The sequence below is a fragment of the Panthera pardus genome, unplaced genomic scaffold (assembly GCF_024362965.1).
Source record: "Panthera pardus isolate Hobbes unplaced genomic scaffold, ASM2436296v1 HiC_scaffold_25, whole genome shotgun sequence".
Classification (NCBI taxonomy): Eukaryota; Metazoa; Chordata; class Mammalia; order Carnivora; family Felidae; genus Panthera; species Panthera pardus.
Genome location: NW_026526821.1, coordinates 39,184,922 through 39,201,421, shown reverse-complemented (window position 1 = coordinate 39,201,421; position 16,500 = coordinate 39,184,922). Strand labels below are relative to the sequence as shown.

At 36.4% G+C, this 16,500-nt stretch overlaps 1 protein-coding gene across 2 annotated transcripts in view; it reads left to right on the top strand.

The window, feature by feature from the left end:
* The window catches only part of ESF1 (ESF1 nucleolar pre-rRNA processing protein homolog), a 63,526-nt gene that overhangs the window by 30,389 nt on the left and 16,637 nt on the right, over nt 1-16,500 (top strand). The gene's annotated exons all lie outside the window — the stretch shown is intronic.

The window sequence follows — 16,500 nt, the reverse complement described above, 5'->3', positions numbered from 1 at the left end:
CATTCACAGTTGGGGACTTTAGGGAGAAGGGCCAGCCAGTGGACTGGAGGTGGCAATTAGTAGTAAGGACAAACTATGGGAAAGAAAAATTCACCACCTAAAAAGGATATTTGGGATATAAGCCCCAGAGGAGAACAGGTTTCAGTGAGACTCAGATTAGCAGGTAAATGAAGAAAATTCTGTTAATGACTACTAATGAACGATTGTAACTGACTAACTTGTAGAAGGCCTTCATTGTTGGGGAAAAGTGAGAAATGGTAATGTTCTCAATCTTTATGAGATGAGTCGGAAGTTGTAGACTTCTTGTGGTGACAGTTTAAAATAGGGATAAAGGGCATAATGAGATTAGTACTGGTGGTACTAAAGCTTTAATGTGGTGAGACTGAATTTCTTGAGGGAGCTCTTGTCTGATACCTAGAGCTGTAGGATTCTTTTTCAAAGGAGACATGGAAGCCAGAGGAGAAGCAGCAAGGACTCCTCTTACTGTCTCAGTCAGTTCACTCAGCCAGAAGGTATGGGTACAGCTCTTCCTTAACTTACTCTTTCTTCTACCCTCTACAGTTGTAATTCTGTTTTTATTCTGGTGTCCACTTTGTCCTTTGTCCTTCCTTTTTTCCCCTTTATTCCACCCTCATGCTTCTGTTTAGTGTCCAGTGGGAAGCTTAAACACAGAGACCCATTAATGACACATACCTATGTTCTTTGCATTATTTATTCTCTATTCAAAACTAAAATGTTTTTGAATCAGTTGGGTATTTTTTGCTAGGCAGCCCAGTTTCAAACATTTTAATTTTCATACATCTCAAAACCTGTTCACTATTTACTTTTGGCTATATCAGTATATCCAATCATTGTCAATGTATTCATTATTTGAAATGTATTCACAAAAATGTTTTTTGGTTGGAACTTTTAAAATAACCAGATGTGTAAAGTTTTGAGTTGAGTGGAGAGGAAAGCATTAAATGGGAAACCTGAACTTTAGGCTAAAGAATTTGCAGTATGCTTTGTGTTTTGATGATGGGATGGAAATGAGTTTGCAGCACATTATTCTGTCTTGTACACAGCTAGTAAGTGGCTAGAATTGTAGGGTGTGTGTTCCTTCCATGAATCATCCAGTTAACACATTGACTGTAAGGATTTTGTAAGGTTATAAGCTGAAACTTTTTGATGTGAAAAAAAGAAAAAAAGAATCATTTGTGGAATGTGTAATAAAAATGAAAACAGCTAGGGTTATCTAAAAAACATTGATTGGTAGCACATTTTCTACATAGAGTTGCCAGTAAATTTCTCTGAATTTCCTGGATTATTTTAAAGATTATTTTCTCTCTTAACAATATTAAGACTTAATTTTAAAAAGAGCTTTCCAAAAAGCTTTAAAAAAATATCTGAAGCAAGAATTGAGGATATTTTTGTATACCAGTCATAGTTTCAGAAAGTGCTAAAATTCCTGTATGTTTTGAAGTTTCAGGTTAATTGGTCTGCTGTCTTGGGATGCTTGCAAACATCTAGGATGACTTTTTTTTAGTCAGTCATTCCTTCTCTGCCCATATATCACTTCAGTTGTACTGTTTGCATCTGTAGCCACTATTTCCAGACAGTAGTACTTTTGCCACAGATTTATAATCTCCCTGAAGTCAGTTCAAGAAGAGTGAGCTTGTTTCATGTATTGTTTTCCCACAGCCCACAGCTATGCTGATTTGTTTGAAGTTGTGAATTCTTTGGTCTTTAAAGCAGAACTTTTGCCTATTCTGTTTGAGGTTGCCCCACGTCATCATTCTATATGCTAACTGCCTCGCTAGCCAACCATCATTTTTCTCACACATGTTCCATATGTTATTCTGATAGAATCCACTCAGACTACTTACTTTCAGCAGTTTCATTACTGTTCTTTTTTTTTCTGAAACTGGAAAATCATATAACGTTATGTTTACTAAACACATTGATTTTTTTCTTGATATTTTTTATTGTTATGAAATACATATAAAATTTACCATCCTAACCATTTTTTAAGTGTACCATCAGTGGTATTAAGTATATTCATGTTGTTGTACAGCCATACCCTCATCCATCTCCAGAACTATTTTTCATTTTGCAAAACTGAATCTGTGTCCATTAAACAGTAACTTTTCATTCTCCCTCTCCCCTGCCCCTGGCAACCACCATTCAGCTTTCTGTTTCTATGATTTTGACCACACTAAGTAACTCACAAATGGAATCATACAAGATTTGTCCTTTTGTGATTGGCTTATTTCAGTTAGTGTAACGTCTTCAAAGTTCATCCATGTTGTAACATATGTCAGAATTTCCTTCCTTTTTAAGGCTGAATAATTTTGTTATTACACACACATGTACATGCATGCCCCCACATTTTACTTATCCATCCAAGTGATGGTCACTTGGGTTGCTTCCATATTTTAACTGTAACACATTCATTTTCATACATTTTCTATAAGCAGACATAATTGATTATATTAGACCCTCATTTTGAGTTCTCCTTTTTTTGTTTCATTTTTCATACTTATTTTTATTTGTTTCTAAATAATCTTTATAATCATAATGCCTGTACCACATTCCATTGTGTTTCTGATATATAAATGATGAATCACTCCCCTAATGTTGTGTTTTAGGCTCTTTCTAATGTTTTGCTGTTGTGGATAACATAATAACCTTATATTGGGGTTTCTTAGGGTAAATTCCTCTTTTTAAAATTAATTAATTTATTATTGTTAATGTTTATTTATTTTTGAGAGAGACAGTGCAAGTGGGGGAGGAGCAGGGAGAGAGAGGGAGACACAGAATCTGAAGCAGGCTCCAGGCTTTGAGGTGTCAGCACAGAACCTGATGCAGGGCTCAAACTCAAGAACCATGAGATCATGGCCTGAGCCAAAGTCGGATGCTTAACCAACTGAGCTACCCAGGTGCCCCTAGGGTAAATTCCTAATAGTAGAACATCTTCACGTCTCTTATCATATATCTTGAAACAGTTCTATTAATTCATGATGCTAACTGGGAAACATTTTTTTCACTTCTGAAGATGCCTCAGAAATGCTAATAACATTTTGCACAGAATCAAAACTAGCTTCTACAGTAGGTTCAGGTTTTGAAGCCACATAAAGGAAAGGACATATGTACTTTCTGCAGATCTTTGGTTTGATACAAAACTTAATCCCACTGTGGGACCATATGCCATATTCTGGTTCTCTGAAACGTTTGCCAGCCTTTCTCAGTGCCCTTTCGGTTAGACTATTGTAGACAGATGTTCACTGACTATATAGTGCAATGATAATTTTCAGCTATGAGGTCCAAGATAAAGCCAGTAAAAATGTCTGTGGCTTGAACTGGTGGCTAGGCTAAGCAGGCTGAATCTGTCGATTTTCATGTGGGAAGGGCTCTGTATTACTCATTTCACATTGACACTGTTTGCCTGATGAGACATTGTTTGCCTACTCGAGAAAGAGGTTGCAGACCTTCTTCCCTTAGGATAATCTTCATTAATGATAGCACTCATCAAATGAACTGTCAAGAGATATATCCTTAACTCATTTTACTCATTCAGTGACATGGAAAACCTGTATCTGTTAAATTATTTGGCATAGCTTGAAAACCTGATCCTCTGTATGCCAAAAGAGGAGTGCCAGTAATTGTGACTTGAGTGAGTTCCCTTTGGTGTTTGAAATAATATGCCTTAGTGGTAAGTTGAAGCATGTACTTTGAAGGCATATGCTTCCCTAAGAATTGACTCACATAAAATAGGGAATTCTGGCTGCAAAGGACTTAACCAAGATTTTTCTAAGCATTTCAGCTTTGGTTGTCATAAAATAGATTTCATTTTAGATTCCCGTTAGTCCTTTATGTAGAAGCATGGGGGAGATTTTAAAATATTTGTTAAAGTAATTTGGATGCATAATTTTGATCAAGAAGAATTACATTTTTTTTTTTTAAGTTTATTTATTTTAAGAGAGAGAGAGAGCACGTGAGCAAACACAGAGGAAGAGCAGAGGGAGAGGGAGAGAGGGAGAATCCCAAGCAAAGCCCAGTGTGGGGCTTGATCCCACAAACCATAAGATCATGACCTGAGCCAAAAACCAAGAGTTGGACATTTAACTGACTGAGCCACCCAGGTACCCCAGAAGAATTACATCTTAAGATGCTCTTTGGGGATGCCTGTGTGGCTCAGTTGGTTGAGCAGCTAACTCCTTATTTCAGCTCAGGTCACCATCCCCGAATTGTTGTGATTGCAGGATTAGTTATGATCTCCAACTGTGCTGAGCATGGAAACTGCTTGGGATTCCCTCTTTCTTTCCCTCAGTCCCTCTTTCCTGTGTACACTCGTGCGCTCTGTCCCTCAAATAAAAAATAATAAGTAAAAAATTCAAAAAAAATCAATAAAATAAATAAATACAATGCTCTTAGAGGAGAAATTTGCACTTACTGGATGCCTATTCTGTATCAGAAACTGTGCTAGGTGCTTTATAAAAAATATGACATTAAATTCTTCCAGCAATTCTTTAGTGATTATTAATGCATCTTACAGAACACTTAACTAGGCACAGACTTACTCAAGATCACAAAGGTGGGAGATAGAAAAACTATATTTCAAACCTTGATGTGTCTAACTTAAGTACCCATTAAAAATTTTAAAGAGTATTTTCCTTGGATTACTAATTAAATCTGGTGCCTACTATCTTCATTTAGTGCTCTTCTCAACCTGTATATGTTTACTCTTGTGTACACAAAGATACGTAAAGATGTGTTCAGTGAATTTTATTTGAGAATTTGGAGAAATTTTATTTAAAAAAAAACAATAAGCACTTACCTGGGATGACCTAGTGTGTACTTTCATAGACTTCTCAGGCTGTTGGGAACATTTTGGTCTGCAGCCAGGGTCACCTGTGTGATGATGTCAGAGAAGGCTGTCCTCTGACTAATAAGCTGCTTTGGAAGTTAACAAACAGAAAAGGCAAGAGAAATCTTTTGAGTGTTTGTTGTTGAACACTACAAGCTTCTGGGCCTACATGTTATTAGTTGGTATTCCAAGATTCTATCTTTTGAGGCCTAAAGAATGTTTGGTCTGTCATGGTTTCCTTAGTAGATTATGTCACCAAAGAATCCCTAAGAATAGAAACAGTGCTGACATAAGATAAACTGTGGAAGTATTGAAGTCCTAAGGTTTTGTTGTTGTTTTTAAAAATTTTTTTTAAATTTATTTATTTTGAGACAGAGACAGAGACAGAGACAATGTGAGTCTTTGTGAAGAGGGGGAGAGAGAGAATCTCAAGCAGGCTCCACACTCACAGCACAGAGCCTGATGCGGGGCTCACATGAGATCATGAGCTGAAACTGAGAGTTGGACGCTCAACCAACTGAACCACTCAGGCGCCCCAATTTTTTTTGGGTTTTTTAAAATGTTTATGTGTTTATTGGGGGGAGGGAGGGCATGTGAGCAGGGGAGGGGCAGATAGAGAGCCTCAAGGAGCCTGATACGAGGCTCCATCTCACAAACTGAGATCATGACCTGAGCCAAAATCAGGAGTTGGACACTTAACCAACTGAGCCTCCCAGGCATCCCAAAGTCCTAAGTTTTACTGGTACTTTCATTCTATATCACTCTCATTCTATAATTTTTTAAATGTAATGGAGGACATTGCCAATGAAATAGACTCTGGGTTAATTACACATCCTGGAAAAGTTGAAAGAGTAACCTTTAAATGATAGTCTGTGTCAGAGATTCCCAACCAATATACTGCCTTTGGATTACAAATTTGCCAAAGTGTTGATCCCTTTAGACCTTAGGCCAACCAGAGCCCTCAGGTTGGTTTCCTTCTCTGGTTGCCTCCTCCATTTATTCCAGTGTGCTATGTAAACATTTATCATTTATACTGCAATAGGAAAAAGTTTGCCAGGGTACTGCTACCTAGCAGTTATTTGCAAAATCTTTTTAGAAGTAGTCAGAGTGTATAGTTTACTTATATATAAACTCCAGCTAAATGTGGAAGGAAATACTTAGGTTGCAGCAAGAAAAATCTAACTTGAAAAGTTGTTAAATACTGAAATGCTAGGGAGGTTGATGTGTTTTTCATTTCCTTTTACTTTTGTAATATAAAGTTTTTTCTTTAATTGACTTAGAAATACAATTTTGGTTGGACCCTGGCCTCAAAATGTCCTTCTATATTAATAGCTTCTGTGGTCAGAAACTCTTCCAGGGAGGAAAATAGTTAGGCTCAGTTTCAAGCCACTAATTTATAGGTAGATTTTTCAAATACACTGTCTAGATTGAGACCTGCTTATAGTGAAATTTGTCATAGCATTAATAGTTTACTGTGATTATGAAAAGAGCATAGAGGGCTTGGTACCAGAAAATCTGGGTACAAGTACTTATTATTTTGATGGAGAGTAAATGACAAAAGACAACTGAAAGCCATTTTAATTTTAGCACACAGCTGTCAAAGAGTAAGCACTAACTACTTTTTTTATACTTTACTACCTGTATAAAAAAACAAATTCAAAATGTAAACAGTGTATTCTGCAGTTAAAAAAAATAATAATAAAATGAACACCTGTGTACCAGCTTAAGAAAAAACATTACATTAATGTTGGTGAGAATGCAGCTGGTGCAGCCACTCTGGAAAACAGTATGACAGTTCCTCAAAAAATTAAAAATAGAACTACCCTACAACCCAGCAATTGCACTACTAGCTAATTTATCCAAAGGATACAAAATGCTGATTCAAAAAGGCACATGCACCCCAATGGTTATAGCAGTGCTGTCAACAATAGCCAAATTCTGGAAAGAGCCCAAATGTTCATTGACTGATGAATGGATAAAGAAGATGTGGTATATACATACATTGGAATTCTCGGCGATGAAAAAGAATGAAATCTTGCCATTTGCAATGTTGGGGATGGAACTAGAATGTACTGTGCTAAACTAAATAGCTCAGAGAAAGACAAATTCCATATGATTTCATTCATGTATGGAATTTAAGAAACACAATAGGTGAATATAGGGAAAGGGAAGGAAAAATAAGAAACAGAGAGGGAGGCAAACCATAAGAGACTCTTAAATACAAAGAAGAAACAGGGTTGCTGGAGGGGAGGTGGGTGGAGGGATGGGCTAAAAAGGTGATGGGCATTATGGAGGGTACTTATTGGGATGAGCACTGGGTATTATATGTGAGTGATGAATCACTGGGTTCTACCCCTTAAACCAGTACTACACTGTATGTTAACTAACTTGGTTTTAAATAAATACATTTTAAGAATTAAATTAAAAAATGAAAGAACATTACCAATATCTGTGGTCCTTTATGAGACTCCTCAGTTACAACCTCTTCCTTCCTCTACCAGAGGAAACTATGAAACTACATTTCATGTTAATCATTTTCTTTTTCTGTGTAATCATTTTACCACATATACATATATCCCTAAACAGTTTTGTTAATTATGACCTTTATAAAAAGTATCTTCTCTGTATCCTTCTATCATTTCCTTTTTTCTATTAACATTCTATTTTTGAGATTATCCATATCAATATATAAAGATATGGTCTATTAATTTTCACTATTACACAGAATTCCATTGTAGATATGTAACAATGTGGCTGTTCTATTGACAGTTATTATAGTTTATTTCTATCATAAACAATATCTTTGTGAACATTCTTGGACTTCTCACCTAGGAACACAGAGAGAGAATGCCTTAGGTATATGTAGAATTCCTTGGTTGTGGAGCCTGCTCACAGAATTACCTTGACTAGGTCGTGCTGAATTGTTTTCCCAGCTTTTACTCTAACCAGTAGTTTCCGTGAGTTCCCAAAGCTCTTTATCCTCATCTTTAATTGATATTGTCAGGCTTTTCAGTTTTTGCCAGTTGAATATATAAGTAATGGTATCTCAGTATGGTTTTAATGTGTGTGTTACTGTCAAATATTTGTTGAGTTCCTGCCATGCGTGCCAGACTCTTCTTTTCTCTGGACATGGAACACTGAACAGACTTTTATGGGGTCCTACATTTTAGGTTATGGAGGTTAGGAGAAAGGAGAGAAGGGAAGATAGAAAGTGAATAGGTAAAATAATGAAGTGGTGATTAAGGGCTATAGAAACAAAAAGATAAAGTCTGGATGGGGAGTAGGAAGTTCAGGGGTGAGAGTAGGTAGTGATTTAAATAGGACAGTCAGGAAAGGCTTCATTGAGAAAGTGGTGTTTGCACAAAGACCTAATGGAAAGGACAGTACACACTAGTTGTTATCCTGGGAAAGAGCATTTCAGGCAGAGGAAAGAATAAATGCAAAAGCCTTTAGGGGGAGTATTTCTGATATGCCCAAGAACACTAAAGCAGAAGTGACTGGAGCAGAATGAGCCAGGGAATGGAGAGTAGTAGAAAATGAGGGCAGAAAGGTGGCCAAATCACAGAGGGTTTTGAGACCTCTGGATGGACTTTAGCTTTTACTCTAAATGAAATGTGAAATGGAAGTGATATGTCTAACAGTCCTTTGTCTTTTATAGGATTTTTGATAACAGTCCTTTGTCCTTCTTCAATATGAAACTCTTCCCCAGCCTCCACCCCTTGCCACACACTCTCTTGGAGGTTTATCTAATGAATAAAAGTTCTTGATTTTAATATTGCTAAGTCAGTCATTATAGTTAATGGTCTCCGTGTTTCATCTAAGTAATCCTTTTCTATACAGATGAGACTGATATTCATCTTTATTTTCTACTAAAGGTAGAAAGTTTTGATGTGTTTGACATTTAAGTCCTTGATTAATCAGGAATTGATGTTTTATATGATATAAGGTAGACATCCAGTTTCATCTTCTTCTACATGGATTTTTTTAAATGTTTATTTTTGAGAGAGTGTGAGCGGGGGAGGGGCAGAGAGAGAGAGAGAGGGGGGACAGAGGATCTGGAGCAGGCTCCACACTAACATCAGTGAGCCAGCTGCAGGGCTCAAACCCACAAACCATGAGATCATGACCTGAGCTGAAGGTGGACGCTCAACCAATTGAAGGTGGGCTCTCAACTAACTGAGCCCCTACATAGAGTTTTTTTTTATCCTGTTCCATTTATTAGATAATCTCTCCTTTTCCCCAATAATCTGACCTATCACCTCTGTCATGTACCAGAGTTTCAAAATTGCATGGATTTTGTCTATATTGAATATATTCTGCATAAACAAAACAAACAAACAAAACTGCCTGGATCTATTGCTGGGCTCTCTGTCTTATTAGTTAATCGGTCTATCCCTGGACTAGTACCACACTTCTTAAACTGGATAAAGAGTACAAATGACCCCCATATATACCCTGCCCCCCCAGAACAATTGGTTGAAGGCTCTTTGAAGAAAGCAAACTCTAACAACAACAACAAACCACTTGCGAGTACTGAAGTTTGCAGTATTTTCAGGGCAGGGCCAAAATTCAGTTAAAGCAAGATGATGAAGAAAATGTTCAGAGACATAATAATTGAGTTTTTACTGTTAATGCACTGTTAATTCCAGAGATTTAGAGGTAGAGAGTGGAGGGAAGAAGAGATAGTGGCAGAAAAGTAGATGTATAGTTAACTTCTGAGATTAAGAACATGGGAGAGGGGCGCCTGGGTGGCGCAGTCGGTTAAGCGTCCGACTTCAGCCAGGTCACGATCTCGCGTTCCGTGAGTTCGAGCCCTGCGTCAGGCTCTGGGCTGATGGCTCGGAGCCTGGAGCCTGTTTCCGATTCTGTGTCTCCCTCTCTCTCTGCCCCTCCCCCGTTCATGCTCTGTCTCTCTCTGTCCCAAAAATAAATTAAAAAAACGTTGAAAAAAAAATTAAAAAAAAAAAAAAGAACATGGGAGATTAGGGGGGACCTGATGATTAGGGGCTTTTTGGGGTGACCAAAAATAGGGATAAAAAGCACAGAGATTATTCCTGGTGGGTTCAAGGCGGATTTTGGTGGTGAGGCTGTGAGTATTGAAGATTAGGGAAGGGGTATCTACTTCTGTTGCCATGGATGCACCAAGGTAGTCCCCCTACTTAACCCCATTCTGGGGAGAGGCAAATTTACTGTGTATCACAAGACTCCCCCTTGACTCCTGTTGGCAATTACAGGTGAGGAAGCCAGTATAACTAAAGAACACACCATCTTAATTCCATGTCCCAGGGGCCCACTTCTGAACCCTGCTAGGAAAGGGTTGCCTTTCTCCACAGTGCTATCTTTTGTCCCTGGCTTTTAAGATACTTTAGTGTTCTAGGGTTTCATTTTGGTTTATCTAGATCATATTTTTGCTTGGTAGCTTTAATCTTGTGTAGAGTTAACAGGATACCCACAGTCTTGAAGATTATTATCTTTCATTGGTTCTGAAAACTTCTCAATCACTTTCTCTTAAAATATTGTGTTTTCCTCATGTTCTCTATTTTTTCCTTATGGAAATCCCATTTGATATGTGTGGTACCTTCTCATTCTATCTCTGATAACTCACATGTTCCATACTTTTGAACCTATGAAGCATGCTGGGTAATTGCTTCAGTTTGTCTTTCAGTTCATTCATTTTTTTTCTTTACCTCTGTATAGGCTGCTGTTTAACTTGGCTGTTGACTTTATTATTTCAGTTATATGTTTCATTTGAGGAAGTTTTGTTTCCAAATCTGTCTCATATTTTTGATAATCTTATCTTTTAATTTTCTCTTTTGTTTTTTTTTAATGTGCTGATTTCTTATTCTGTATCTGATAATTCCAAAATCTCTAGCTGTTATAGATCTGGTTTTTGTATTATTTTGTTTCTGCGGACTCTGGCTCATATTGGCTTTTTATTGTGATCTCATTGTTCTGGGATCCGTCTTTACCTATGGGAATTCTCAGAGGCCTGGGTCAAAAGTACTTCTTCAGAGAGTGCTTTAGAAAGTATTTGCCAGACGCCTAAGGGCACTTCCATTCCAAGACCAATTGAAACCAAATTTTTGGTTTGAGGTATTTGGGGCCACACAGATAGTGTGAATTCTAGCCACAAACCCATGGATTTGTAGGCTTGTGGTTATAAATTCTCTGGGGAAAAAAACATGTTTTTACTTCCCTTGTTCTGCTCAAAGCCAAAGCCCAAAAAGGCATGTATTCATTCCCTCTAAATTTTTGGAGGAGGGGCAGCACCCACTGAAGGTACCCTTAAGGATCCTGGCTTCGAGGTAGTGGTCTCTGATAGGAACTTCCACCATAATCAGACACTGAACATTGCCTCTTGCCTCCTTGGCTAGCAGCCCATTAAAACCCAAGATCCATGCTAGACCATAATGGATGGATGTATGTCCCCAAGGGAAAGTCCTTGCTTCTGAGCTAGTATAACATTTCTATTTGAGCTTTCTTATTGTGACTAGACTCCAAAAAATCCCCTTTGTTTCCTTACATCTTAGCCCTTCTTAAAAATTATGTATTAACTTTCTACCTTGTCTGTAAACATTACATGTAAAAAATAAGGGTAGAATAAACAGTTGTCATTCCTCTTTGCCATAAATTAAATAGCAAAATGGCTTCATCAGAGTTAGCCAGAATTTTATTCTGTTATTATTAGGACAGCTTGTTATTATATACATTGTGATTACAAACTACTTGAAAGGGGAAAAAAAAAACAAAAAAACAAAGTACAGACAAATACAGAAAACAATAGCTCCCTAATGAGGCCCAAATGTCTTGTATTTGAAGTCGGCTTTTTAAGAACATTCAATTCTAAGAAGTGAGGACAGCTTGGTTCATAATAAATTGAAAATACTTATAAATGGAAGGCATCACTCTTAAGGGAGAGTAAAAGATTTAGAAGAGCTTAGAGTATAAGCTCAAATTCAAGGCAAATGTAAAACAGTTGCTACCCACTGATAGTTTTTAGACATTCAGCAACAACAAAAAACATTAACATGTATTCATTCAGTACATACTTTTTAGGTATTTTCTATGGATACCTCATTGAATGCTTTGGGAGATACAGAATTAAATGTTATGGGAGAAGCCATTTCCAGTCCAAGTAGTTTATCTCTACCCTTTTATCCTTTTTATCTTTATTATGTTGTTTCCACATAGTAGGTATAACCGTATTGTAACAGTATTAAGTGTGTACAAGGAGCATTTGTATCAGTTCTATCTGATTGATAATTCTTACTGTTTACTATTGTTCCCCGAACTAGTTATTTTACTTTTTAGTTTCACGCATTGTTGCCCTCTATCTATAGGTTGGGAACAAATTTGACTTGTTTATCCTTTCATTTGTACTTTTCTTTTAACAGACATTAGGTGTCTGTTTAGGTCCTCCACTAGCCACCAGGGTACTCTTGCGAGGCCAGGGGGGGAAACAAGCTATGGTCTCTATCTTCATGAGGCTTGCAAGCTAGTAAAGGAGGCAGCCATTAATAATAATTTTAAAAATCACACAAGTATGAAGTTGCAACTGTGATAAATGGTATAGAATAAAAGAATATAGTACTGTAAGAATTTAAGAAAGAGGGATTTACAGAAGTTAAAAAAAAAGAAATTATGAACCAGATTCTGAACATGTTCTAAACAATTTCTTGTTCTGAACAAGTCTTAAACCAAGTTCAAAACATATCCAGTATTTACCTTTCTTATTTCAAAGGTTGATAGTTTGACTTATCCAGTATGCTTTAAGGATACCTAAGTACATAATCACTTGATTATTGTGGAGAAAAAAATACCACCGGGAAGATCCTCATTACTCACATGGACCAAGTATTCCTGTGACTTCTATTATATAAGTAAATGTGTTCTTCCCTCTGCCTACCCCATTGAGGATAACTGGCCCATTTGAACAGATACCTTTGATTTCAGTGTTCTTCAGGAGATGGCTGGTGGTTTTCCTCTAAAACCCTTATACACAGAATGAATTCCAAGTTGGGAGTTCTCTCTGATGGTGGTGGTGGTGGTGGTGGTGGTGGTAGTTAGTTACATTTTAAAAACTGCTTTTGGAATTATAACCATGAATAAAGATTGAGTCATTAAATGTTCATAAGTATTCTCAATGGATCCTAAGTCCTCACTTAAATAAAAAGTGCCAGTTTCAGCCTATATCAGAAATCTTAAAATATGCATTTTGTTTTTATAAACAATACCAACTATACTACCTACTTGAGTTAAGTTATTCATGTCCTGCCCCTTGAAGACTTTTCAAATATTTCAAATGAGTAAGGTCAGGAGAAATATATAGTCTTGTTTTAGTGGATTTTAAAAACATATTTGAAAGTATTTTTGTATATATGCAAACTACCAAAATAATTTTGAATGGATTGTACTTAAATTATTGTCATAATTGAATCATCTGTTTGTGGCTGGCTTTGAAAGAGTTTTTTACCTCTTATTTGTAGGATTATTGAGTTATTTTTAACTAATTCAGCAGTCCTTGGCTATACACTTAAACTTTTTAAAAACAAATTTGTGCAAAACTAAAAACAGTTATAATGAAGTTGTTTTTTAGTCACATAGTGGCTTCTCTCAAATGAGGCTAAAACTGTCTGAAGAATGTTCTTGTGCATATGCCAAGAGGCTTCTGGGATGGACATATTTTTAAGAACCAGAGCATAAACAACTGTGATCTGTGGCAAGAGATATAAATGACCTCATGATGACAATGAGAACAAAGCATTTTTAAGTTATCATGGTGTTGTGTTCATTCACTGCAATGTGTTTGTCATTCTACTTAATACACATTTGGTGTATTAAGTGAGAGCCAGGCAAAAAAATTACAGACTGTATTGAACTGAAGATAACTATTTCTTTGTTGTTATAAACCAACTAAATATCAGAAAAAAAGTTTAAAATATTTTCTGAGAATAATATTTCATGAATTTTCTACAGCTATAGGTCCTTAAACACACATACCCAGACCACTTTGGGATAAAGGCTATTTATTTATATCCTAAAGTTTTGATTCATTTTCTGTTGGAGAGAATATGTTCCAAACTTACAAGATCAAACAGTTGGCTTGAAATAAGAATTCCTCCTTCAAGACAGATCAATTAAGTGTTTATTAAGTACTTACTATGTGTCTGGCACTATGTTAAATATTATGGAATACAAAAGAAGGTGACTTTAGCTGCCTTTGGTTTAGTTGGAAGAAAACTCTAAAGTAAAATAGATGTTATATAATCAAGTACCAAATAAAATAATATATAACTTCTCTGATACAAGTAATGAAATAGCCCTTCTTTTCAGAAATGACTTCTAATCATTGTTTAGAACAGTGGTTCTCAACTAGAGGTAATTTTGCTCCCAAGAAGACATTTGGCAATATCTGGAGACATTTTTATTTTCATGACTGAGGCTATTGGCATCTAATGGATAATGCAGAGATATTGATAAACATCCTTACAACTACAGGATAGTTCCTCACAACAAAGAATTATCTGGTCCAACATGACAGTAGTGCTGAAGTGAGGAATCCTGCTATAGAACCTACAAATGTCACAGTGCTAATAAGTTTTGAAGTTATGGGAGCTGGCCTCCTGTTTTCCTGTAGACCTCCACTGCACCTGTAAATGTTCTTTGCCTGAGACCCTTAGATCCTTATATAGAAATGACCTTTGAGTATCCATAAGCCCCTGAATGCTGTATGCAAGTGTTTCCAGTACAGTGTTTCAGAGAGAGATTCTATATCTTATCAAATTCTCAAGGTACCCATGTTCCAAAGAATGTTAAGACCCTACATGTGTAGTAGAAGTTCATAGTGATTGAGACACATCAAAACAATGTCCTAGTTACTTAAAAGAGACAATGGTACGGAGCTTTCCTCAGCATCATTCTAAGCATCACGTTAAGCTTCAGGGATCAAAATTAAACAATACTTTTTGGTGAAAAAAAAGTCTCTAAATATATTAATTTAATATTTTGGAATAATAAAATCTTTCTTAGTGTTTGAAGAAATTATACTATAATACCTTAAAGATTATTTAAACATCTTATTTAATAATACAATACTGTGCATGTAGAATTAGACTAGACTGATTGCATGTTAACCCACAGGCATAATATACAAACCTACTATTTTATTATTTGAAATCAACGTCTTTTGTCAGGATTTGTTGCTTTCTCCCAAATGAGGGTCCCAATTTACATTTCCTTAGTGCTGTGTATCTGTTGATTCAGTCAGAGATCTGGACATCATTTTGTACAGTACACATATCTCTTACAAATGGTTAAGTAAAGTGAATTGTATTTTTCTCATAAGAAACATCTTTGAATTGAGAGTTGTGGTTCTGATTTGGCATGCAATAAATCAGAGATCTTACCAGCAGTATCTCATAAAAACAAATCTACATAACCTTAAGTATGCATATAATTTAATACTTTTCTAAGTCATAGAAATTTGGAGATTAAGTCTTGGCTTAAAAGCCAAGGAAGGGACCTTAGAGATCATCTATTCCAGCTGTTTCAGGCTGTTCTTTGAGGCACAAGACCCAAAACACTACTTTTAGTTGTTATGTATTTGGACTTCTACCAGATATTTTCTTTGAGGGGGGGAAAAAAAGGTGTATGTGGGTGGGAGGGTTGCATGCTTCGGATCTAGACCAACTGCTCTTTGCAGATAAAGAAACTGAGACCCAAAGCTTTTGATTTTATTCATCCACTATATACATTTCTTTTCTCTGGGTCAGACCAGCATTTTAGATGTATCTGGCCATGGTATAGAGGATAGCCAACCAATTACAGTCATGTAGCTTCCTAGCTGTACGTTCTTAGGCAAGTTGCTGAATGTTCTTAGTCTCAGTATACTTACCAGGAAAAAAAAAAAAAAAGAATTGTTATATCCTTAGGATTGTTTTCACCTTAGAATTTAAAAAATATCTGGGAAGATGATCTGGATTGACCGTGACTCTCTTAAAAAGCATTTTGAATCATTCCACTAATATTTTTCTGAAATGAATATTGTGTCATCTAAATATTGAAGCTGCCTCCTCCCCAAATTGAACCATGATGTCCAGAAAATACTGTAAAGTAAAACAAACATCTTTATTATCAAAGGTGACAACACCAGTAATCACATTTTCTTTACTTTGGCAGTAGTGAGGGTCTTCATGGATGGTAGGTCAGCCTCAGGGCTTTTTCTTCCCCACTTTCACTCCTGTCCAGATATTACATAAGCCTCGTAGAAACACAAGTTAGGTACTGCAGAATATAAGAAATAGAGATGAAGTATTTAGAGATGAAGTACAAGAGCAAATGACAGCATTGAAAGAGGTAAACCATACAAAGTGGAATCAGAACTTGGTGGTCCTTTTGATCTTAAGGATGTATTTCACAGAGTAGTTGAGAGATTATGAGAACTCTTTCCTCCTGGCCTATTTCAACAAGGATTGTCTTACTAATCAATTTTTGATAGTCACCTATAGTTACCAGGGAATGCAGTCTTTTTATTTGGGCAACAGAGCAATTAGATATAATTATGTTAAAGACCACTTACCATTTGCTATTAAAAGTGAATGATTAGTTGTATCCTGAGAAGATTTTGTTCCAGGATTTTTCTTAGAGTCTCAAAG